General features: G+C 41.0%; 1 protein-coding gene across 12 annotated transcripts in view; it reads left to right on the top strand.

Moving 5' to 3' along the window:
- Positions 1-1288: 1288 nt before the first annotated feature.
- Positions 1289-26148, top strand: part of N4BP2 (NEDD4 binding protein 2) — an 83279-nt gene continuing 58419 nt past the window's right edge. For 6 of the 12 annotated variants that reach the window (XM_019928297.3, XM_019928300.3, XM_019928304.3 and 3 more), the window contains exons 1-3: positions 1332-1400; positions 6862-6925; positions 15795-15893. The gene's annotated coding sequence lies outside the window, so the exon portion shown is untranslated. Of the gene's footprint in view, positions 1401-1958; positions 2076-6457; positions 6687-6861; positions 6926-7944; positions 8011-15794; positions 15894-18173; positions 18307-26148 lie in introns of those variants that run through there. The other 6 variants (XM_019928299.3, XM_073805171.1, XM_073805169.1 and 3 more) reach the window with 5 other exon arrangements.

Below are 26148 nucleotides of genomic sequence, written 5' to 3' on the forward strand. Positions count from 1 at the left end.
ACCACCCCCAGAAAGCAAGGGTGAAAAATTCGTGTGCCTGAAAACACAACATTTCACGTCAGAACACAGAAGAAGCAAACAAAGGAAGGCAGAGTTTAGGAGGACAAAAAAATGGAGCAGGTTTTGGGGACGATCTAATAAGACAGTGAATGCAAAAGGGCAGAAAACCTCGTTGCTTTTTCTTGGCACCTCAAAACTGAAGCTCTAAGCGGGGCAAAGGTCAGCGTCTGCGGTTCTACGTTGCAAACGTGGTCTCGTTTTTTTGTGCTTCCGCCAGCGTGTTCTGACCGCATGTCGGTGGCGCCGGTTGGGACCAGGCGGCCTCGGTCCCGGCTGCGGCCGCGGCTGCAGCCGACCCCTTTGTCTCCCGACTCCGAGGCGGCCGCGCCGTGTCAGACGCCCGAGCGCGCAGAGGGGCAGCGGGCCGCGCGCCCGGAAACCTCCCGCGGACAGCGCGGCGCGCGCGGAGGCGGGGTTCGCGCGCCCGCCGCCGCCTTGGCCTTACACGCCTCGAGTCAACGGCTCAGTTAGGCTAAGCCGAGGCCGCTTGGCTCGCCCCGCGGTCTCTACCAACTTGCCGCTGGGACCCGCGAGCTGGCGGGCCCGCCCCGGCTTCCATTTCCTTCCCAGCCTCAACCAGCGAGTACAATCTTGTGTTTCTGTTTTGCTTTTGAAGATTGCGAGAGAGTGAAGAGGCTTATACACGGCTGTGTCTAACACGGTTACCGCGCAGCTTGTTTCGGCCGAAATTACGGGCCCCTTATTGCTACGTTCACCAGCTCAAAACGGCTCCCGCCTTCCCCGAAAACCCGACGCATTGAAAAGGGCTTGCTTCTCCGTGTGACCCCACCACAGGGAGAGGGGGAAACACGTCAGGCTTTCGGGCTTTCGGGGGTGGGGGCGGCTCAGATGCAGCAGAACCGGCCAGGCCGGGGCCCGCTCTCAGTGGGGAGCGGGAGAGGCGGGAGCGCCCGCGGGCAGGGGTCGCCGGGGCTGGCCCTGCGGGGCGGGCCGACGCGCCGCAGCGGAGCTCGGGGACGAACCAGAGGTCTTGGTCGGGAGCCGGCGTGGGTGGGGGAGGCGGAGAGCAGCGATTCACCTGGGCGACGTGGCAGCCATTCCCTACTCTCCGAGACCCCTCCCCATTCGGCCGCCCACCCGCCCTCTCGCGGCTGGTTGCTGCGAGGCTGCTCTTCCCCGGCCGGACGGAGAGCGGCAGTGTCTCCCCGCCGGGCGCCCGCCGTGCGTCTCCCCCGCGCGGCCGCCGCTGCTCGCCAGCCCTGCGCCGTGCTGGAGAGCGCAGTGGCGGCGGCGGGAAAGGGCTGCGGAATCGCGGCGCTGCGTCTCACACTCGACGACGCGGCCTCGGCCTCGACGCCCTCCGCCCGTTCCCGGAGCAGGTAAAGGCGGCGGGTGGGAGGCGGGGCGGCGGGGCTGGGCTGAGGGTCCGGTTGGGAAGGAATCCCGGAGTCCCCGAATCCGAGCGGAGGGCCTGAGGTAAGCGGCGGGAGGCGCTGCCACTGAAACCCCAATCCCCGAAGGTGGGGGGCCGGCGCTGGCAGTCCGGCCCGCGGGCCCGGTCGCCCGGACGGAAGGGAAGTGAGGCGTCGGTAAGAGGCGGGCCATGGCGCGCCGCCCGAGGTCGGGCGAAGGCGGAAGCTGCGGTCGCTTTCCTGGCCCCCCAGTCCCTGGCGGCCCTCCAAGCCCTTGACACACCCCTCTCGCCCCCAGTAGCTTCCCTGTCAGTTCCCGCCCGGACTTGACCTCGAGGCCCTCCGAGCGCCTTCGGCTTTTCCCAGGCGGATCCTTCTTGGAACTTCGGGCCACCCTCCCGAGCACGTAGTCCTATTAGAGCTGTTTATTTACTCACTTCCAATCCAAACACAGCCTCTCCGCACGTTCCGAGTTTGGATACTGCGGGGAGGCATTCCCGGTTCCCGTTGTCTGTGCCGCTTGGATCGTCGTCCACACCCCCTCCCCCGCGGCAACTTTGATCCTCGCTGGGTCCCTCCTTGAGCCCTACCGTGATCCGGACCCTCTCCTAGAGGTCCGTGTGGAAATCCGTCTTGGATAGAGTGAGTCACTCGACCTGGGGCAGTTTATTTCTTAAGCTCTTGGTTAAAACGTGGTGTTTTTTGTTGTTTTCTCTCCGAAGGAGAGCTAGAGTAATTTAAAAAGAAAAAAAGTGTAAACGGCCGATTGCGCTCGCTGTTGGCTTTAAAGAATCTTCTTTTCGGCAACAGTCTTTAGAACTAGGATCTGATATTTGTGGCACGGACAGGTTTGTACACATTCTCGCCATGCAGTGGTTGTAATGTCTTCATAGCACAGTTCTGACTTGAAGGTAGGATTGGCTGGTTTTTCTACTCGACATCTTTAAGCCAATCAAGAAGCGGTGCTTGCCTGGAAACTGGATAACTCAGAAAAGGTGGGGATTGGTTGAGCTCAGAGAAAAAAATCCTGGACATGAACCTGGCTTCTCAGAAAAAACTGATTTGCAGCTGCCTCTCTTCCCCCACTTAAAAAATAATGTTACCATTTCATCTCAACAGCAGGCTTTTTATTCTTTTTTTATTATTTGTACTGTTTTTCTATCAAACGCCCAGCTCTCTTTTTAACTCATTTTAGCTTTCATCCTTCAGTTTTCAATGAAAGAATCTTTAAACGCCTTAAGAAATGTAAACATCATGTGTTTGTTTTGATAATAAGCATGGTTTAATTTTCTTACGTTGTCCGTTGTTAAAGGTCAGAAATTAAATCAACAATTTTTTGTTCCTGTGCCAGAGCCTTTATTATTCAAGTGGCTGTGGTAGGATGGGGGGCTGCCGTGATGGAGATGGTGAAAAGAATAGGGAAGAAGTGGCTGCTTTTCTGCATGGATGCTACACTTTAGTTCATGAAAAAAGACTAACGTATAAAACAAACAAAACCCATGACAAATCAGCATTTAGTACTTACGAATGTCAGTTTGTGCACCTGTTGACTTTAGTTGCTTTGAAGGGGAGAGTAAAGAGGACCGATCACTGGACTTCATATAGAAAAAGTGGGCTTAAGTTATTGAATGTTTTTTTTTTTATTAAAGTAGGCATAGTATCTGTACACAAGAGAGGCTAAATATATTATCAGTGTAGGTGCATGTTTTTTTAATACTATCTGAGGATTTTCCTTCTCTTAAAATCTCCCTTTTCTTCTTGATTATCTAATGATTATGCATGTCTTTTGATATGCAAATCAGTTAGAAGAGAATTACCGTCTTTGCCTTCCTTCTATTCAGCTTTTTATATGCAAACTCACATTCTAAGTCTTGGGAATAATCTTAGTTTGTCAGGTCAAACATTAAATCTTAGCAGATCACATTATTAAGTGCCTTTAGTAGTAGTTTTATTAGGAATTGAAGAAGAGATTGAATTTTTTTATTTTTATATTTATCATGCCAGTCTATGAGTAAGCCAAACGTCATTAGAATTATATCTGGGGCTTCCCTGGTGGCACAGTGGTTGAGTATCCACCTGCCAATGCAGGGGACATGGGTTTGATCCCTGGTCCGGGAAGATGCCACAGAGCAACTAAGCCAGTGCACCACAACTACTGAGCCTGTGCTCTAGAGCCCATGAGCCACAACTACTGAGCCCGTGCACCGCAACTACTGAAGCCCGCACGCCTAGAGCCCGTGCTGCACAACAAGAGAAGCCACCGCAATGAGAAGCCCGCGCACTGCAACGAAGAGTAGCCCCCTCTCGCCACAACTAGAGAAAGCCCGTGTGCAGCAACAAAGACCCAACACAGCCAAAAATAAATAAATAAATAAATAAAATAAATAAATTAGAAAAAAAAGAATTCTATCTGGACTCTTGACTTTTAATAACAATCCTTCCATCTTTTATCGAATTTTTGTAGCCATACCATTTAATTGTATAATGTTACTTTCATAATATGATATAGTATTTAGTAGAATGAATTTTCCCTATGTGTCTTTAAAATTTTTTTTTAATATATCTGCTCTATTTATTAAATTTAAGAATTAGTTTTGGAGACTGACATGAATAATATTTAATTTTTCTGTTCTGAAGCAGGGTATCTTTTAAAAAATTTTTTCTTTTGTGTTTAAATTTGTTTCTTCCGCCTGTAGTGTCTTCACTGTTCTCTGTGTCCTCCTCTCCCTAAACTCTCTGCTAACCTACTTCAAGATTTAGGTGGTACATGTTGTAAAGTCTTCTTTCCTTCCTTCCCCCAGCAGAGATAATCACGTACTCATTGTATTACCTCTGAACCATTACATACTTACTGCTATATTGAGCTACCTCCTCCCTATAGTAACTGAGTTTCACTGAATTTTACTCAATTCTTTTTCTCTAACACTAGTCCCAAAGCTATAGTTGTATAGATATTAAATAAATATTGGCATGAATAAAGGAGATATTTTACTTTAAAAAATATTTTTCCCAGTTACTATCTGTATGCTGTTAATTCTTAAATCTCCAACCCAAAGCTCTTTCCCGATAACCGACTCGTATATCATCTACCTTCATGACATGTTCATTTGTATGCTCCCACAGGTAACTCAGACTGAGCATATCCCAAACTGTAGTTATTATCAACCTTCCCTCTCCCAGCCTCAAACCAAAAATATGAAACAAACTGTGTCTTCTTTTTAGGGGAAGATTAAATGAGATAATGCATGTGTGCTAAGAATTCGGTAAATAGTAGGCGCTGCTAATAATAACTTGGCAGAAACATGGGCTATTCCGTTTCCTCTCTTTTTCGCTTCATATTCTGATTGATCACTGAGCCCTGTTGAATTCTTTCTTCTTAATATCCCTTGAACCTGTGCCTTTTCCTCTATTCCCAAGGCTAACATCCAACTCCATGGTTAGCATCATCTCTTACCTGGATTGCCGCAGTAGCCTCCTAAGTGGTTATCCCTTCTTCCAGTCTTGCCTTCCAATCCACTTTTCCCACTATAGCCAGAGTAATCTAACACATTTAAACCTGTAACTCCCCTGCTAAAAAAAATTTTTTTTTTTTTTTGGCCACACTGTGCGGCTTGTGGGATCTTAGTTCCCTGACCAGGAATCAAACCTGTGCGCCCCTGCAGTGGAAGTGCAGAGTCCTAACCACTGGACCGCCAGGGAAGTCCCAAAACATTTTTTTTTTGTGACTTTTCATCGCCTTCAGGATAAAATCTGAACTTTTGAAAAAATTTTTATTTATTTATTTTTGGCTGCGTTGGGTCTTCGTTGCTGCGCACAGGCTTTCTCTAGTTGCAGCGAGGGGGCTACTCTTTGTTTCCGTGCATGGGCTTCTCATTGCGGTGGCTTCTCTTGTCGCGGAACATGCGCTCTAGGTGCGCGGGCTTCAGTAGTTGTGGCTCGCGGGCTCTAGAGCACAGGCTCAGTAGTTGTGGCGCACGGGCTTAGTTGCTTCACAGCATGTGGGATCTTCCTGGACCAGCGCTCGAACCCGTGTCCCCTGCATTGGCAGGTGGATTCTTAACCACTGTGCCACCAGGGAAGTCCCTGAACTTCTTAATTTGGCTTTCAGGATCATGATCTGGCATGTTTACTTCTTCATCCTCTGTCACTTTCTCCTTTTGCCCTCAATGTGCTGCTAGTCATAAACAGTTACTTGGATTTCTCCCTCAAGATGCCACATTTGTTAAATCTAGGCCTGAGTACAGAAGCTTTCCTCTGTCTGGAATGTCTTACCTAGCTCCCTGCTTCCTTCCCCTTTGGTTTTGTTAGCTCATACTTATCTTTCAGGTCTCCGTAGAGGTGATGACCTCTCTAGGGAAGCCAGCCCTCTACTTGTTTGCCTAGCATTCTACATTCTCATTGTAATTGCTTATTGTTATCTCACCATATACTGGTTAGGGTGTAACAAAGAAAAAGGTAAATTGACTATGTTAAAAAATGATGTGAAGGACTTCCCTGGTGGTCCAGTGGTTAAAACTACATGCTTCCACGGCAGGGGGCACTGGTTCGATCCCTGGTCAGGGAACTAAGATCCTGCATGCTGCGTGGCATGGCCAAAAAAAAAAAAAAAAAAAAGATGTGATTTGCATAGAGTGTATTAAAAAGGGAATTAAATAGTAATTTGGGGGTTTACCTAGTAGGGAAGAGAAAGACATTATATCGGATAGATGAAAGTTTTCTTAGTAGGAAAGGCATACTAAGTAGGTCCTTTTACAGTTTCAGTGAAGTACACCTTTACATATAATTTCCATCTTATTCAGTTTCTCTGAATATTAGTTAGAGGTTATTAGTTAGGACTTTTTGGATTGCAAATAACAGAGATACAGTTTGAAATGGCCTATGGATGGAAAAGTTACTGGTTCAGTAACCATATAACAGAAAGTGTATGGATAGAGATGGCCATAAGGAGCTAAGGTGGGAACTTGCCCATAGTTAGATCCTTCCTATAAATTTTTTTTTTTTTTTTTTTGGCTGCACCCCGCGGCACGTGAGATCTTAGTTCCCCGACCTGGGACCTGGCAGTGAAAGCGCCGAGTCCTAACCACTAGTCCTAACCACTGGCGCCATCTCTCCCACTGCAGATATGCTTCTTCACAAAGTGGGACCTGGTTCCTGGCGCACAGGCTTACCTACTTAGAGACTAATGTCAGAGGATCTAGATAGAGTGGCTCACATGCCTGTCCTTCGACCGGTTCCTGCAGCTGAGGGGATGAGGTACTATGCCTAGTTCAGCCTAGATCATGTGTTGTGCTTACTTATATAGCCAGGGGTCTATTAGCAGGAATCAGGCCCCTGGTGGAGTAGGGGAGGAGAAGGAGTTCTGGGCAGACACAAAGAATATCCATTCTAAATCTTAACCACCCTTCTGACTTTCAATTTATTTTCCTAGATATTTTATTCATGGGAAAGAGATGCCCTGTATTATGGACCTGAGTATTCCAGGTACCGAAATGGTAAGTCCAGTATTTTAAAGGACTAAATTGGCTTTTTGGTTTATGCTGGCATATAACAAATATTTGTTAAGCTTTTGTTTGCTAAATAGAAACACATTGTGAGATGCTTATAGACTAGTAGTGTAAACAAATAAATACAAAGGTGCTAAGGTAGAGGTGTATCTAGGATGCAGTGGCAGCTCTGTGTAAATCAAACTTTGGGATAGTGGAAAACTTTCCTGGAAGAAAGTTAATTGAGGCAAGAAATATGGGTTGTGTGGGATGGGGTAGAGGGACTTTTGGGTAGAACGTGTGTGAGGCACAGAGATGTGAGATGGACCAGGGGCCCATCTATCTAGTTATTTGGGAAACAAATAATTAGATACAGGAGGAGTAGAGAGTACCTGGGGAGGAGTAGAGGAAGAGAATGGTAGGGGTAGGTAAGAGGCCAAATCATAGAAGTCCTTGAATGGTTTAACCAAGGAGTTGGAACTTGATCTTGAAAGCTGTGGAGTCATTGAAGCATTTTACGCTGGAACTCTCAGGCCTGAAGTGCCTGTGCAATATACACATGGATATGTCTGTCAGGCAGTTTTTGGAGAGACAGCAGTGAGCAGTCCTGAAGAGAGATCTTAGTTCTCTGCCCAGGAATTGAATCTGGGTAGCCTGGATGAAAACTAGGAATCCTAGCTGCTAGACCACCAGGGGCTAGAGGCTAGAAGCAAAGTGGCCCTGGCTCTTGCCCCCATTTGAAAGCAGGAATGTTTCAAGGAGGCAAAAACTGTAAAAACAGGTACAAATTTTATTATTAGAGACACAACACAACAAGTGGGAGAGCACACAGAGAAACAGTTTGTTTATTTAAGCCTGAAGCAAGGCAGAAATATACACTTGGAGAGAAAGGGTATGAGTCTCTTCTTTAATGAGAAGGAGCGCAGTAAAGAGGTGATTTAAATCACTTATATAGGACAGTCCTTCCGGGTCTTTGTTTACTTTAGGCCAATAATCTTGTTTCTTTTTTCACATCTGACCTGTCCTAGGACTCTCCCCAGCATGGGTGCGCAACTTTTTGCTAAGATGGATTCCACCGCAGAGGGCTGTTGGGGGTATGTCCTCACTTATTATGGGGTGGCGCCCCCTCCCTTTTTTGACCCCTCAAGGAGCCTTCCTGTGCATGTGCAGACAGGGAAGTTTTTGTCGACCTCAGGAGTGGTCATCTTATCTTTTTACTTCAGCAAAGCTCAGCTCTTGCCACTAACTTTGTCCTTGGAGTGTCTAGGGAAAACAAAGCTTCAATTTTACTCCACTTGACAAACACCAGCTGTCTAGCCAGGGGCCCATCTATCTGCTATCTCAAGGCAGTTAACTATATTGGAGTTTGGGAGAGAATTCTTGGCTGGAGTCATAGGTACTGAAGCCATGGATTTGGATGGGCCTAGAAAAAGGTGGTGGAGCAGAAGGTTGGGAACAGAACCCAGGGTAACAATGACACTGAAAGAGGAGCATGAGAAAAGCAATCAATGAAGGAGACTGAGAAAGGGCAGCCAGAGAAAAACCAGTAGGTGTAGGCGGCAGATTGCATTGGATCAAGAAGTCAACAGAAAGTGGGAAGTTGAAACAATAAATTGTAAACTACTTTTATTTTAAGGAACTGAAACTGCCTAGGAAATACTGGGAGTTTGGATAGTCTGAGTTAAGAATTCGCTTCATTGTTATCAATTCAGGGTGTATTGAGAAACCAAATTTCAAACAGTTTTTCCACTACAGGAATTTGAACTTTTTAGAATTAGAATTTTTAAAGATAGGGAGGAGAGGATGGAGGCTTTTTGGAGGGTGGTAGTTGGTAGGAAAGAAGTGGTTGAATAGGGCATGGATATGGTTTATGTACAATCAGTCATTTTGGGGTGTACAGAGCACCTAGTAGAGTATTCTGTGTATAGTTTCTGGAGCTATAAAGATTCAGTAAGTCTATTTTATCAGGAGACCTAGAGTTGATAAATGATGGTGTAGTTGAAATTAAATTTGTACTTCTTGGGATTTCTATTTGTGATTTTCTTTCCTGTTCTATTTCTGACTTAACCTCTCTTGAGTGAACATTTTCTTTCCCTTCTCTTATATTTGTTTTTCTTTGTAGTTAAACCCCTTATAGATTTTTTAAAAATTGTAATAAACGTATAACAAAATTTATCATCTTAACTACTTTTAAGTGAACAGTATAGTAGTGTTAATAATACAGTAAGTCCCCTACATATGAACAAGTTCCATTCTGAGAACGTGTTCATAAGTCCAACAAAGTTAGCCTGGGTACCCAACTAACAATCGGCTGCATGGTACTGTAATATAATAGATTTATAATACTTTTCACACAAATAATACATAAAAAAACAAAAAAAATAAACATTTTTAATCTTACAGTACAGTACCTTGAAAAGTACAGTGGTACTGTACAACAGCTGGCATACAGGAGCTGGCATCAAGTGAACAGGCAAGAAGGGTTACTGACTGGAGGAGGGAGAGGAGCTGGGAGATGGTAGAGCTGAAGGACCGTCAGCAATAGGAGACAGAGGGCAAGCTGCAGTTTCCCTCACACCTTACTTGATTGGACATGCGAGCACATGTTTGTATCTTTGGAAGTTCGCAACTTGAAGGTTTGTATGGAGGGGACTTACTGTATATACATGGTTAATACAACAGGTCTGTAGAACTTTTTCATCTTGAAGAACTGAAACTCTATACCCATTGAACAACCCCCCCCTTCCCCACCTCACCTCTAGCCCCTGGCATCTGTCATCCTACTTTGTAAGAGTTTGACTACTATATTTGTTTATTGAGGTATAGTTAATGGACAGTATTATATGTTTCAGATGTACAACATAGTGATTGACCATTTTTAAAGGTTATACTCCATTTATAGTTATTATAAAATATTGGCTATAGTCCCTGTGTTGCACAGTATATCCTTGTAGCTTATATATATATATATATATTTTTTTTTTAACATCTTTATTGGAGTATAACTGCTTTACAATGGTGTGTCAGTTTCTGCTTTATAACAAAGTGAATCAGTTATACATATACATATGTCCCCATATCTCCTCCCTCTTGCGTCTCCCTCACTCCCTCCCTTCCTCCCTTCCTATCCCACCCCTCTAGGTGGTCACAAAGCACTGAGCTGATCTCCCTGTGCCATGCAGCTCCTTCCCACTAGCTATCTATTTTACGTTTGGTAGTGTATATATGTCCATGCTACTCTCTCACTTTGTCACAGCTTACCCTTCCCCCTCCCCGTATCTTCAAGTCCATTCTCTAGTAGGTCTGCATCTTTATTCCCATCTTGCCCCTAGGTTCTTCTGACCACTTTTTTTTTTTTAGATTCCATATATATATGTTAGCATATGGCTTGTAGCTTATATTATACATAGTAGTTTGTACCTCTTAACTCCCTACACCTATCTTGCCCCTCACCCCCTTCCCTCTCCCCACTAGTAACCACAGATTTGTTTTCTATATCTGTGAATCTGTTTCTTTTTGTTATATTCATTAGTTTGTTTTATTTTTTAGATTTCACATATAAGTGGTATCATACAGTACTTGTCTTTCTCTGACTTGTTTCACTTAGCGTAATATCCTCCAAGTTTATCCATGTTGTTGCAGATGGCAAAATTTCATTCTTTTTTATGGCTGAGTAGTATTCCATCGTGTATATCTTCTTTATCTATTCATCTGTTGATGGACACTTAGGTTACTTCCATATCTTGGCAATTGTAAATAGTGCTGCTCTGACCACTGGGGTGCATCTGTCTTTTCCAATAAGTGTTTTCATTTTTTCTCACATATACCCAGGAGTAGAATTGCTGGGTCATATGGTAGTTCTAATTTTAGTTTTTTGAGAAACTTCCATAATGTTTTCCACAGTGGCTGCACCAATTTACATTCGTGAGGGTTCCCTTTTTTCCACATACTCACCATTTGTTATTTGTGTTCTTTTTTTTTAAATTAAAAAAAATTATTTATTTTTGGCTGTATTGGGTCTTTGTTGCTGCACATGGACTTTCTCTAGTTGAGGCAAGCAGGGGCTGCTCTTTGTTGCAGAGTGTGGGCTTCTGTTGTTGCAGTTGTAGAGCACGGGCTCTAGGCGTGTGGGCTTCAGTAGTTGTGGTGCGCGGGCTCAGTAGTTATAGCTTGTGGGCTCTAGAGCGCAGGCTCAGTAGTTGTGGCACTTGGGCTCAGCTGTTCTGCAGCATGTGGGATCTTCCCGGACCAGGGCTCGAACCCACTTCCCCTGCATTGGAAGGCAGATTAGTGACCACTGCACCACCAGGGAAGCCCCTGTGGTTTTTTTGATGATAGCCATTCTGACAGGTGTGAGGTGACATCTCATTTTTTTTTTTTTTAAGTCTTTATCAAATTTGTTACAATATTGCTTCTGTTTTATGTTTTGGTTTTTTGGGAGTGAGGCATGTGAGACCTTAGCTCCCTGACCAATCAAACCCGCACCCCCCCTGCATTGGAAGGTGAAGTCTTAACCACTGGACCGTCAGGGAAGTCCCGCATGTGGTTTTTTTTTTTTTTTTTTTTTTTTTTTTTGCGGTACGCGGGCCTCTCACTGTTGTGGCCTCTCCTGTTGCGGAGCAAAGGCTCTGGACGCGCAGGCTCAGCGGCCATGGCTCACGGGCCTAGCCGCTCCGCGGCATGCATGTGGGATCTTCCCGGACTGGGGCACGAACCTGTGTCCCCTGCATCGGCAGGTGGACTCTCAACCACTGTGCCTCCAGGGAAGCCCCCCTCATGTGGTTTTAATTTGCATTTCTCTGATGATTAATGATGTTCTGTAGGCCATCTGTATGGAACTTGACTACTTTAGATACCTCATATAAGTAGAATCATACACTGTTTGTCTTTTTGTGACTGGAATATTTCACTTAGCATAATGTCCTCAGGTTTCATCTATGTTAGAGCATATGACAGGATTTCCTTTTTTTTAGAGGCTGCATAATATTTCACTATGTATATGTGTGTGTATCCCACATTTTCTTTCTTTTTCTTTGTCTTTATTTATTTGGCTGCATTGGGTCTTAGTTGTGGTGCGCAGGCTTCTCTCTAGTTGTGGCACACAGGCTCCAAAGTGCGAGGGCTCAGTAGTTGTGGTGCGCAGACTTAGTTGCCCTGCGACATGTGGGATCTTAGTTCCCTGACCAGGGATCGAACCCGCATTCCCTGCATTGGAAGGCAGATTCTTAACCACTGGACCACCAGGGAAGTCCTTCCCACTTGTCTTAATCCAGTTTTCTATTGATGAACATTTAGGTTGCACAAACTTTTTTTTCTTAATTACTTGTATGTTCTTCTGTATCAACTAGTCTGCTGTCAACTCCTTGTGTGTATTTCATTTCAATTATTGTATCTTTCAGCTCTTACTGGTTCTTTTTTATATTTTCTTGTTTCTTGTTAAAATTCTCACTGTGTTCATCTCAATTTTTTCCAAGTTCAGTTAGCATTCTTATTACTAATGCATTGAACTTTTTATCTGGTAAATTATTTATCTGTTTCATTGGCTGTTTTCTTTTTGCCCAGGGTTTTTTTTTCTTATTTTTTCATTTGAAAGAAATCCCTTTGTCTTCTCATTTTGTTTAACTCACTCTGTCTCTATGAAATTAGGATACCTATCCCAGTCTTGAAGGGGTGTCCTCTGCATGTGAGTATGGGTCACATCTTCCCCCAGGGTGTGCTGGAAGCTATCACCTTGGTGTGAGGTGAGACTAGAGACTGAGAGGCTAGAACCAGAGACAGGTGTGAACTGGAGCTTCTCCCATATTCAGTGGCCATCACCACCCTATTATGGGCATCGTCAGGTCCCAAGGTGTTGGAGTTAGAAATCCTGAGGGTCGGGTCCTAGCTGGTCTGTTCTCTCTAAGTGTGCACTCTCCCCATGCCTGGTAATGGGGAGCAGCATTGAAGCAAGAGGAGCTGGATCGTGTGCCTGGTCCAGGCTGGGACACATGCTGGGACAGTTCTGGTATGCCAGTCAGAGCTCAAAACAGCTCCCTATCCAACATCTCCATGAGCACTAGCAATGGCTGCCCTTACCCCTTTCAGTACAGTGCTGGGCCCAAGTTGGCTCTGTCCCCCAAGGGTGAGATTGCATGGACTTTTAATTTGCTTCTACCTCTTGACTATTGTGAATAATGCTGCAGTGAACATGGGTGTGCAAATATCTCTTGGAGATCCTGTTTTCAATTCTTTTGGACGTATGCACAAAAGTGGGATTGCTGGATCATATTCTATTTTTACTTTTCTGAAGAACCTCCATACCATTTTTCATAGTAGCTGCACCGTTTTACATTCCCACCAACAGTACACAATAACTTTATTTATTTATTTATTTGGCTGCGTTGGGTCTTTGTTGCTGTGTGCGGGCTTTCTCTAGTTGCGGCGAGTGGGGGCTGCTCTTGGTTGCGGCGTGCGGGCTTCTCATTGCGGTGGCTTCTGTTGTTGCAGAGCATGGGCTCTAGGCGCATGGGCTCAGTAGTTGTGGCTCATGGCTCTAGAGTTCAGGCTCAGTAGTTGTGGCGCACGGGCTTAGTTGCTCCACAGCATGTGGGATCTTCCCGGACCAGGGACTGAACCCATGTCCGCTGCATTGGCAGGCGGATTCTTAACCACTGCGCCACCAGGGAAGTCCCCACAATATCTTTAACTTTTTTTTCTTCCTCAAGCTTGCTTTGGCTATTTGGGGTTCTCTTAATTTTTTATTTTAATTTTAATTTATTTATTATTTATTTAATTTTATTTTTGGCTGTGTTGGGTCTTCGTTTCTGTGCGTGGGCTTTCTCTAGTTGTGGCGAGCGGGGGCCACTCTTTATCGCGGTGCGCGGGCCTTTCACTGTCGTGGCCTCTCTTGTTGCGGAGCACAAGCTCCAGACGCCTGCAGGCTCAGTAGTTGTGACTCACGGGCCCAGTTGCTCTGCGGCATGTGGGATCTTCCCAGACCAGGGCTCGAACCCGTATCCCCTGTATTGGCAGGCAGATTCTCAACGACTGCGCCACCAGGGAAGCCCTCTTCTCTTAATTTTTATCCTTTAAAAATTTTTCTTTCATTTTCTTCCTTCCCTTACCACATGATTAAATTTTTCTTTTTCTTAGAACACATACGTAACCAGATATAACCTTTAAAATATGGAGTGTGCCCTGCTTTTATTAAAACTTTGTATATTTGAATTCAGAGTTTCAAATTAAGGGTTGGTATTTGAATTTAAAAAGGATTTTTTACTTTGTAGAGGTAAACAAACCAGTTTACTTGAAGCATGGTACATATAAAAAACTTTTATTAGCAAAATACATAGACATATATAGAAAAGTAGAAAAGTACATTGAACTCATGTAAACCCACCTCCTAGATTTAATGATTACTAATATTTTGCTACATTTGCTTTATATATGTGTATATTTCTATGTATATATAAATTTCCTGAGCGTTTTAAAAGTAAATGGTGGCAAATGAGGGTTTTTTTTTTTTTGTGTACTATACATTTGTATTATAAATGTTATATATATTTTGAACTTTGATAATTTCATTTAAGGATTAAGCTTGAAATTTACTCTTTTAAAAAATCATAAGAGGGCTTCCCTGGTGGCGCAGTGGTTGGGAGTCCGCCTGCCAATGCAGGGGACACGGGTTCGTGCCCCGGTCCGGGAAGATCCCACATGCCGCGGAGCAGCTGGGCCCGGGAGCCATGGCCGCTGAGCCTGTGCTCCGCAACGGGAGAGGCCACACAGTGAGAGGCCCGCGTATCGCAAAAAAAAATAATAATTCATAAGACGTATTATCTTTGACATATCTTCCAGAAAAAGGATATTCTCCTATATAACCACAAAACCATTATCATTCCTAGCAAAATTATCAGTAAGTCCCTAATATATAATACTTGTACCATATTCAGATTTCTCTAATTGTTCCAAAAACATCTTTTATTGCCTTTAAAAAATATGAAAATCTAGTCAAGAGCTACCCATTGTATCTGGCTGTCTCTTGAGTCTTTTTTAATTATAGAATTGTCTCTTACCTACCCACCCCCTTTACCACCCTCCCTCCTCCTCCCCATAATACAGATTTGTTGGCTCTGTTGGGAATGTCTGACATTTTGTATTGCTGATAGTTTCTTCATGGGCAGTGTAACTTTTTCCTCTATCCCCTGTATTTCATATAAACTGGGAGTGAGATTTAAAGGTGTTTCAGGTTCAGGTTAGACATTTTTGGAAGAGTAGTTCATTTAGCAATGCTGTGTACTCATATTGTTTCACTTACAGGCATGTAATGTTTAGTTGTCCCACCATTTGGATGCTGTGTTTGATCACCAGGCCAAGGTGATGACCACCAGATCGTTTTATTGTAAAATTATATTTGTCTTTTTATATCTTGCGAATAATCTGTGGCATGGTACTTTGGCACCAGGTATGTCAATATCAACCTTTCACCTAATGATTTTAGCCTTCATTGATGATTGTTGATCAGCTATTTAATTATGGTTTACGATATGGTAATTAGTTTTAGATCCTATTACATAGTTGTCTTCAATAAAGAAGGTTTCCCTCATCAATTAGCGCTATTTTGTTGCCTTGAAATAATGTTTTACTTAAAAGACAGAATAAATGCTTAGGTCTTTCCCTTGTATAACCATTTCCAGAGTGTAATAGTCACCTCTAATGGCGGTGGATGAAGTTGGTCTTTTTTCTTTACTTTGTGGTTTTCTCTTTGGAATATGATATATATCTATATTATAAATATGGTATATATTTTGGACTTTGATTTCATTTGGGATTACTATTTGATATAAATTTGCTTTTGTTACGTATGTATATAATATATCATCATTTACATTTTTTTTAATAGTAAGAAGACATTACGTGGATAACAGGAAGAGCTGTAGAGTTTGCAGGTGTCAGCTGTGGCCTTAATAAGCACATTGATAGCATCAGTGATAGACAGATGGTAAGTTTATTGAAGTCTAGAGTGAGTATATTTTACACATAGGTTTTCAAGCTTTTATTTACATATTTGAGTGATTAAAGAAATCTCTCATAAGAAGGAAAATGTAATCACATATTTTGTTACTAGAATTTCTCAAAGAGCTTGTGGTTGCATAAAACATGCTGACCCAAGAAGTCTAAAGAACTGTTTTGTGGTTTTCCCATTTAATGTGTGTTTTGGTGTCTTTGCTTCTAAAATACTACTTCTTACTCCTTCATATTTTACGTATTTTAGCCATCCACAAATATTTTTTGTGCACCTATTTTATGTATGGGACTATGACTAAATGCCAAATTGGAGTAGTATGTATCATAATCTGTGTTCTCAAGGAACATGGCTAATTGGGGAAATAAACACATACAGATGAAAATATGTCAGTAAAACCAACAATGTGAGAATCTAAAATATCTAAGGAAGATTAGTACTGGTAGTAAGTAATGAAGGAGTATAGAAAGTGTTGAAGAACTGTAGAGAAATACACTTTCCTGCCATTCTTTGGCCCAAAGCTGTGTATGGTTCAGCAACTGGCTTTTTCCCTTAAGAATATGTCTCAGAGATCTTTCTGGTTTCTACATTATACCTTCAACTTTTCATAGCTGCATAGCATTACAAAGCATGATTTTTTTTTGCCATAATTTATTTAACCATTCTTTATCAATAGTTAGTATGTCCAGTTATTACTTATAATAGTTCTTATGACAGATGGATGCATTTTAAGATTATTGGTTACCTTAATTTGGTTACATTTTCTATAAATACTGTCTTTTTTAGTGACACACCCTTTGGTACCTTGATGAGATTTAGTATCTACCTTCAGCTTATCAAGCAGGAGACTTAAAATCATCTTGTAGGGTAACTTACTCCCCAGTAAGTGATTGTATTGGTTCTTGGTAGCAGTTGTTTCTGAGAGAGATGTTTTCTGATCTTGTCTGGGATTGTGCCATATTTGAGTCTTCTAACTTCCCTATATGTTCCTTATAGAGAGATGATTTTTGTTTTTGTTCCTTTTAAAGGGATGATTTTTGTTTTCGTTCCTTTTATGGTGGTTTTAAAGAGCTAAAATACTATTGATATATTTGATTGTTAGTATCAGTTTTCTTAGGCCTGTTATTTCTAGATGGTTGATATTGAGTATTAAATAGAATATCTTTCTTGACTGTTAACAGAAATTTATTTCTGGATATTTTTCCATAAAGATAAGTTCTTTAAAATTACTAGCCCTTATATGCATGTAACAGATTTATTCATAAACTGATACAGGAAAATTTTTAAGTGTTAGCACTGTGTTGATGATGTAGTGTTTAGTAGGAAAGTTTTTTCCTGAAGTGTTGTTTATTGGTATATCCACTTTAATGGCAGTACTGACCATTACCATACCACTTCTAGAGTTCATGTTTACTTCTACTACTATTTATAGACTTCATGTTCACCCTGAATTTTTTTTAATGGTTAAAAGAACATATATCCTTATCTGTTAAAAAAAAAAAAAAAGAACTAGAGTTAATAAGACCTCTGCTTATCATGCTGAAATTTTTTTTTTTTTTTTTTTTTTTGTGGTACGCGGGCCTCTCACTGTTGTGGCCTCTCCCGTTGTGGAGCACAGGCTCAGCGGCCATGGCTCACGGGCCCAGCCGCTCCGCGGCATGTGGGATCTTTCCGGACCAGGGCATGAACCTGTGTCCCTGCATCGGCAGGCGGACTCTCAACCACTGCGCCACCAGGGAAGCCCCATGCTGAAATATTTTAATGATAATCTGTGAGCAAGTATGTATTGGTTAGCTTCTCTCAGGTTAAAACTGAATAATAGAGGTAGAAGAGCTTGGAAAATGGGTATATGAAATTTATATATATATTCATGGTATCACTATTAATAACAATTTATATTATTTGTTTTTAGGTTCTTCATTTGAGAACCAGCCCTTTCACATTTCTCCATAATATATCAAACCTTCTTACCCATCCTAATTTCCCATATCCTTTTAGAATATTTAGGTCAGGTATGTATATGAAGAAGCTACACAAGCTTGTTTAGTGTATTAATGAGACCTTCTTTATGGAAAAATGAAGATATATAAAATCAGGTGTTAAAAGTTAAATGTGAACATTACTTAAGTGAATAAATAGGATTGAAGTAAACTGGATCTACAGAGTGATTGGGAGGTAGTGTCAGCTATGTATGTTTTTTGTTTTTTGTTTTTTTTTGTAGTACGCGGGCCTATCACTGTTGTGGCCTCTCGCGTTGCGGAGCACAGGCTCCGGACGCGCAGGCTCAGCGGCCATGGCTCACGGGCCCAGCCGCTCCGTGGCATGTGGGATCTTCCTGGACCGGGGCAGCGGACTCTCAACCACTGTGTCACCAGGGAAGCCCAACTATGTATGTTTTTATACTTAAGAGTTTCTTCCCTATACTGGTTGGATACTTAAACTGCCTATATGTTTAGATCCTTTTCCATATAGGTAGACACAATAAAAAAAGGGGTGGAAGGATAATATAGTTTGCAAGCTGGAGGAAGTGTATAGGGAAGTCCAAGATTCACCTTTAATTGATAATAGTGGTTGTTTTTTCCCGTGATGATGAAAGAATGTATATATTATAGATTATTTGGAAAATGCAAAAAGTAGTTTATAAAAAGTAGATAAAAAAAGTAGTAGTTAAAAATAAAGTTACCATTACCCAGGATTTCCTTTCCAATCTAATATAGTCCAGTCCCATTTAGGTGTCTGTATAAATTATATTCAGTTTTGTGTCTTGCTTTCTTTTTTAACATAGTTTTTAAAAAAACTCTAGTTAATATCCAAAATATAGTCTTTAATGGCTGTATAAAATTCCATTCTTATGAATTTACAGGGATATTGTATCTAGTAGAGTCTAGCAAACCTGGGTTCAGATCCCAGTTTTGCTACTTAAGAGCCTTAAGCCTGATAACTTACTTTTTCTAGTCCTTAGTTTTCTTACTTGTGAAATAGGCATAATATTAATTACTGTTTTAAGAATTAAGTAAAATCATGATCTTAACATTCTAGCTGGCATATGTTAAGTATTTAATACATTGTACTTACCGTCATCAGAAAGTTTTTTATCATTTCTTTCTCACCAAATATTTAGTTGTTTTCCATTTTTCTTTGTAAAAAGTTACAGTATTTTGAACATCTCTATATAAATATTTATGTAGATCTGTGATTATTATTATTATTATTTTTTGCGGTACGAGGGCCTCTCACTGTTGTGGCCTCTCCCGTTGCGGAGCACAGGCTCCAGACGCACAGGCTCAGCAGCCATGGCTCACGGGCCTAGCCGCTCTGCCGCCTGCGGGATCTTCCTGGACCGGGGCACGAACCCGTGTCCTTGCATCGGCAGGCGGACTCTCAACCACTGCGCCACCAGGGAAGCCCTGTGATTATTTTTTATGATGAGTTCCTAGAAGTAGAATCCAAAAAATGGGTCAAAAAATATAAGTAACCTAAAATTTCTTGATACATAGTCAGTGCCATTTTGCTTTTCAGAAAGGTTATACCAGTTTACACTCATCACAATGTATAAGAATTTTTATTTTACTCTAGCCTTGCTAACACTGGCTATTGTCATTTTTAAAAATTATGTTTTATTTAATAGGCAATATAAAAATGTTTTAATCCTATATTATCTCTTTTAATTTGGTTTTATTAATGGGGTTAAACTTTTTAATGTTTATTGAGTATTTCTGTTTCTTCTTAGAATTCTGTACCTATTGCTTTCTCGTTCTTAGTTCTTTTTCCCTGCCTTAATCCTTTATTCATCAGCAGAAATTTATTGAGTGCTTACTATGTGTTAGACATTGTTTTAGTATTGGTATTTAATTTTGATATTTACTATAGTTTAGTGATGGCAATGCAGGAGTGAACAGAATTGACAAAAACATTTTTTTTCAAAGAGCTTACTTTTAGTGTCAGTATACTGGCATTAAACAAAATAAACATCTAAATTACAGAGTGATAACTGCTTTGAAGCAAAAAATAATGAAAGGGAGATGGAGAGAACTCTGTGTGCGCACGATTTTACACTGGGTGGTTAGGGAAAGCCTCACTACAAAGGTGCCATGAGTAAAGTCTTGTAAAAAGCAAGTCAGATACATATCTGGGGGGTGGGGAGGAGTGCATTTCTGGCTATGAATCAAGTGTTAGGGCAGTGAAGCAGGAGAATACTGGGTGAATTTAAGAAAGAGCAAGAGGGAGACTAGCAAGAAATGATGTGAGAGAGTTATTAGGGAACCAGACTGTTTAGGATTGTAACTAGGCCATTTTAAGAACCTGGGCTTTTACTCTGCATTAGATGCAGAGCTATTGGAGGTTTTAAAGCAAAGGAGTGACCTGATTTGACTTATGATCTACTGATTCAACGCAGTCCCTGTCAGTGTACTGTCTGACTTTGCAGAAATTGACGAGCTGACTCTAAATTTCACATGGAAAATGCAAGGGGCCCGGAATTGCAAAACAGTCTTGGAAAAGGAGAACAACGTTGGAAGACTCACATTTCCTAATTTTAAAATTTACTGCAAAGCACAAGAATCAGGACAGTGTGATACTGGCATAAGAATAGACATATAGATGAATGAAATAGAACTGAGAGTCAAGCAGTAAACTCTTATTCTCATGGTCAGTTGATTTTCAGCAAGGGTACCAAGACCATTCAATGGGGAAAGAATAGTATTTTCAACCAGTGGTGATGGGACAACTGGCTATCCACATGCAAAAAAATTAACTTGGACCCCTGTCTTACACCATATACAAAAATTAACTCAAAATGGATTGAAGACCTAAATGTAAGAGCTAAAACTACAAAATCCTTAGAAGAAAGCATGGCACATATCTTTGTGGCCTTGGTTTAGGCAATGGTTTCTTAGGACACCAAAAGTGTAAATGACAAAAAAAAAAAAATTCATCAAGATAAAAAATATGCTTCGAAGGACACCATCAAGAAAGTGAAAAAGACAACCCACAGAATGGGAGAAAATATTTTATATTTGATAAAGGACTTGTATCCAGAAATACAAGGAATTCTTAAAGCTCAGTAATATAGACAAGTAACCCTTAACTTTAAAAATAGGCAAAGGATCTGAATAGACATTTCTTCAAAGAAGATATATGAATGCCAGTAAGCACATAAGTGATGGTCAATGTTAGTTATTAGGGAAATGCAAGTTAAAGCCACAATGAGATACCATTAGGATGGCCATAGTCAAAAAGAGAGACAATAACAGGTGTTGGTGAGATTGTAGAGAAATGGGGAATCCCCATACAATACTGGTAGAAGTTGAAAATGGTGCAGCCACTTTGGGAAACAGTCTGGCACTTCCTCAGAAGGTTAAACATAGAGTTACCACATGATCTGAATATACATTGAATTTAGAACTGGCAAGATTTGCTGAATGATTAGACATGAGGTGTGAGGGAAAGAGGAGGCAAAAATGACTCAGTTTTTTTTTGCCTCAGCAACTGGAAACTTCTATTGCTGCAGTTGAGAGGATTGTAGTTAGGGGGGGTCTGCAGTGGAGTTTCAGAAGATCACTTAGACATGCTTGGTTTGAGATGTCTATTGGATACACAAAGTGGAGATGTTCAGTGGGTAGTTTGGTGTGGGTATGGAGTCAGGGAAGAGGTGCAGATTGGAGATGTAAATTAGTTAGCATTTTGTTAGTGTTTAAAGCCATGGAAAGATCACCAAAGGAGTGGGTAAGCTCCACTGTTTCCAAACTGAGTGATGAGGAAATCCTGAGAGTGGCACTGTCCTGAGAAGAAGATAATGTTAAACGTTCTTTGGAGGAGGGATTTATCAGCTGAGTAAATGTGGCTAGTAAGTCTAGACCATTAGATTTAATTTCATTTTCTCAATGTTGGTGTTAAAGAGATATACAGTCTGGCAACCTTGCTAAATTATCTGGGTAATCCAACAGATAATCTGTAAATTCTTTTGGATTTCATATGCACTCAATTTTAGTGTCTGAATAACGATGGTTCTATTTCCTCCGTTCCAATCTTTAGAACTTTTATTTCCTTTTCAAGTCTTAATGCTCTGGCCATGAGCTCTGGTACGATGTAGTTGATTATATGACTTTTCTTCTTTATTTTGTTAATATCAGGAATTGCATTGGTTGACTTTCAAATATATTTTTTAAATTAATTAGTTTTATTTTTGGCTGTGGTGTGTCTTCGTTGCTTGCGTGGGCTTTCTCTAGTTGCGGTGAACAGGGTCTACTCTTCGTTGTGGTGCATGGGCTTCTCATTGCAGTGACTTTTCTTGTTATGGAGCACGGGCTCTAGGCATGCGGCCTTCAGGAGTTGCAGCGTGTGGGCTCAGTAGTTGTGGCTTGCGGGCTCTAGAGTACAGGCTCAGTAGTTGTGGAGCACGGGCTTAGTTGCTCCGCGGCATGTGGGATCTTCCCAGACTAGGGCTCAAACCCATGTCCCCTGCATTGTCAGGCAGATTCTTAACCACTGTACCACCAGAGAAGCCTGACTTTCAAATATTTTGACAACCTTATATTCTTAAAATAAATTCAGATTAGTGATGCATTATTCTTATCAGTCACTAATATAATTTTTGTATTTTATGTAACATCACTCATAATTTATGTATTACTACTTTAATATTTTGTTTAGGAATTTTGTATCTATTTTCATGAGTGAAATAGGCTTGTAATTTTTCTTTCTTTTAATAACTTGCAGAGTTATCAGGTTATATTGGCCTCATAAAATGAGTTGGGAAGTGTTTCTTCTTTTTCTAGTCTCTGGAAAAGTTTGTGTAAGATGGGTATTAGATTATTTAGTGGAATTTATTTTATTATTTTTTTTATAAATTTACTTATTTATTTATTTTTGGCTGCGTTGGGACTTTGTTGCCGTTTGTGGGCTTTCTCTGGTTGTGGCGAGCGGGGGCTACTCTTCACGGGCTTCTCACTGTGGTGGCTTCTCTTGTTGTGGAGCATGGGCTCTAGGCGTGCGGGCTTCAGCAGTTGTGGCTTGCGGGCTCTAGAGCACAGATTCAGTAGTTGTGGTGCACGGGCTTAGTTGATCCGCAGCATGTGGGATCTTCCCGGACCAGGAATTGAACCCGTGTCTCCTGCTTTGGCAGGCAGAATCTTCAACACTGTGCCACCAGGGAAACCCGTAGTGGAATTTATTTATTTTAAAAAACTAGAAAAAAATTTTTTTTGGCCATGCACTCGGCATGTGGGATCTTAGTTCCCCAACCAGGGGTGGAACCCGAGCCCCCTGCAGTGGAAGAGTGGAGTCCTAACCACTGGACCGCCAGGGAAGTCCCTTTAGTGGAATTTATTGATGAAGCCATGTAGACTTGGAGTTTCTTTGTGGGAAGGTTTTAAATTACAGATTTCATTTCTTTAATAGATACAGAACTATCAGGTTTTTTAAATATCTGGTATGGTATGATGTTTGTTTTTTAAAAAATAATATGTGCATTTCATTTAAAGTTAAAAATTTATGGATGTTAAATTGTTTATGATATCTTCATCTCTCTCTTTTTTTATTTTTTACAACCAAGACAAAGAATTTATTCATTAATTTCAAACTAACAGGTGAAAAGGAAGCAAATTTCTTCCATAAATTGTATATAGACATATACTGGACTCCTAAAGAGATGCATCAGAGTCTTAAGATAATGAGAGTCTTGTAAGACAAGATTCATCTCTTTTTTTAAATGTCCGTGGGCTTGACAGTGATGTCTCCGTTTTCATTTCTGATATTGGTTGGTTGTGCCTTTTCTTTCTTTTTTTGATCACTCTTGCCAGTGATTTATTCTTGTGCTTTTTTTTTCCCCCAGGGAACCATCTTTTGACTTTTTCGATCCTCTGTACTGTATAGTTGTTTTCTGTTTTCTCTTTGCTCTTTATTATTTCCTTCTTTCTAGTTTCTTTGGGTTAGATTTGCTGTTTTTTCCCCCCAACTGTTATTTGGATGCTTAGATCATTTATTTTTTTAGCCCTTCTTCTTTTCTAATATATGCATTTGTATGCTCCTCTTCTACACGTGACTTTGTTTCTCACAAGTATGGATATATAACATTTTTATTTGGTTAAAAATATTTTCTAATTGATATTAATAATTATTTTTAAAATTAACTTTAATTGTATGTAATTATAATGAATTCTTCTTTGATATATAGACATGTATTTCTTAATTTTCAAGTAATTTGGTTTTCTAATTATATTTTTGCTACTGATTTCTAACATAATTCCATGTGTACTTGAAAATAAAGTGTATTCTGTGGTTATTGGGTCCAGTGTTGTATAGATATTAAGTCGTTATACTTATAGTATGGCTCAAATCTTTTATGGCCTTACTGTTTTTTCTCTCCCTTTTTCCACCTCCTCCTTCTTCTCTGTGTGTCTGTGGTGGGGACCTCCTTGTTCTAATAGTTACTGAGAGAGGGCTTTCACTAGTTGAATGCAAATTTAGAACTGCTGCATCTTCCCTGTGGATTAGACCTTTTGTCTTTGACTTTTATCATTGACATAGGTTACTGGTGATTTAGATATGAGCAGTTGTTAGTGTAGTGGTAGAAATGGTGGGGGCAAAATCCTGTCTAAGAAAGAATGGAAGGAGAGAAATTGGAAAGAGTTGCCATTTTCCTGTTTTTTTTTTTTTTTTTTTTTTTTTTTTTTTTTTTTTGGTGGTACGCGGGCCTCTCACTGCTGTGGCCTCTCCCATGGCGGAGCACAGGTTCTGGACGCACAGGCTCAGGGGCCATGGCTCACGGGCCCAGCCGCTCTGCGGCATGTGGGGTTTTCCCAGACCGGGGCATGAACCTGTGTCCCCTGCATCGGCAGGTGGACTCTCAACCACTGCGCCACCAGGGAAGCCCCCCACTTTTTTTTTTGATATACAGGTATTTTACATTTAAATGTGGCTAGATGTGTTAGTACTTCTTTTTCTTTATGACCTTCAATTTGTACTTTTCTGTATATAAAGCTTCTTAACTTCCTAAAATGGGATATTCACTTGCCCAATGGAACTTATATTCTAGAACAGTGCTGTCCAGTAGAATTATGGCAAAGTTCACTGTGCAGTATGATAGTCATTAACTACATGTAGCTATTGAGCACTTGAAATGTGCCTAGTGTGACTGAATTTTTAATTTTACATCCTCTTTTTCAAAATTAGACTTTTTGAGATTGTAGATTCACATGCAGCTGTCATAAATAATACAGAGAAATCTCCTGTGCTCTTCACCCAGTTCCCTCAATGAAAGAAGCATGTTTGCAAAACTTAGTATGGCATCACAACCAGGATATTGACATTAATACAGTCAAGATATAGAACATTTCCATCACCACAAGAGTCCCTCAAATTACCCTTTTATAGCCACACCTACTACTACCCTCTCCTTCCTCCTCCTTAACCTTTGACAACCGCTAACCTGTTATCTATTTCTATAATTTTGTCATTTCAAGAATGTTAAATAAATGGGGACCATTCAGTATATAGCCTTTTGGGATTGACTTTTTGTACTCAGCATAATTCTTTGGAATTTCATCCAGGTCTTGTGTATCAATAGTATATTTTCTTTTTATTGGTGACTAGTACTTCATGAATGGAAGTAACATAGTTTGTTTAACCATGTTACCCATTGAAGGGCATCTGAACTGTTTACTAGTTTTTGGTTATAATGAATAAAAGCTGCTACAGACATTTGTGTGCAAGTTTTTGGGTGAACGTAATGTTTCATTTCTTAGAGATAAGCACCCAGAAGTGCAATTGCTTAATTGTATGGTAGTTGCAGGTTTAGTTTAAGAAACTGCCAAACTCTTGTCCAGAGTGGCTTTACCATTTTACATTCCCATCAGCAGCATATGAGCCATCCAGTTTCTCTGCATCCTTGCCAGGATTTGGTGTTGTCATTATTCTTTATGTTAGCCAACTTAATAGATGTGTAAGTAATATTTCATTGTAGTTTTAAATTGCATTTACTTAATGGCTAATGATGTTGAAATCTTTTATGTGCCTATTTGTCATCTGGATATCCTTTCGGTGTAATTTTTTTTCTGTTTTTTTCCCCCCATTTTCTAACTGAATTATTTGTTATTTTTTCCCCCTCTGATTTAATTAATCAATTTATTTATTTATTTAAAAAATGTATTTATTTTTGGCTGCGTGGGGTCTTCATTGCTGCGTGTGGACTTTCTCTAGTTGCGGCGAGCGGGGGCTACTCTTCGTTGTGGTG

This window comes from Tursiops truncatus, chromosome 5, assembly GCF_011762595.2.
Source record: "Tursiops truncatus isolate mTurTru1 chromosome 5, mTurTru1.mat.Y, whole genome shotgun sequence".
Taxonomy (NCBI): Eukaryota; Metazoa; Chordata; class Mammalia; order Artiodactyla; family Delphinidae; genus Tursiops; species Tursiops truncatus.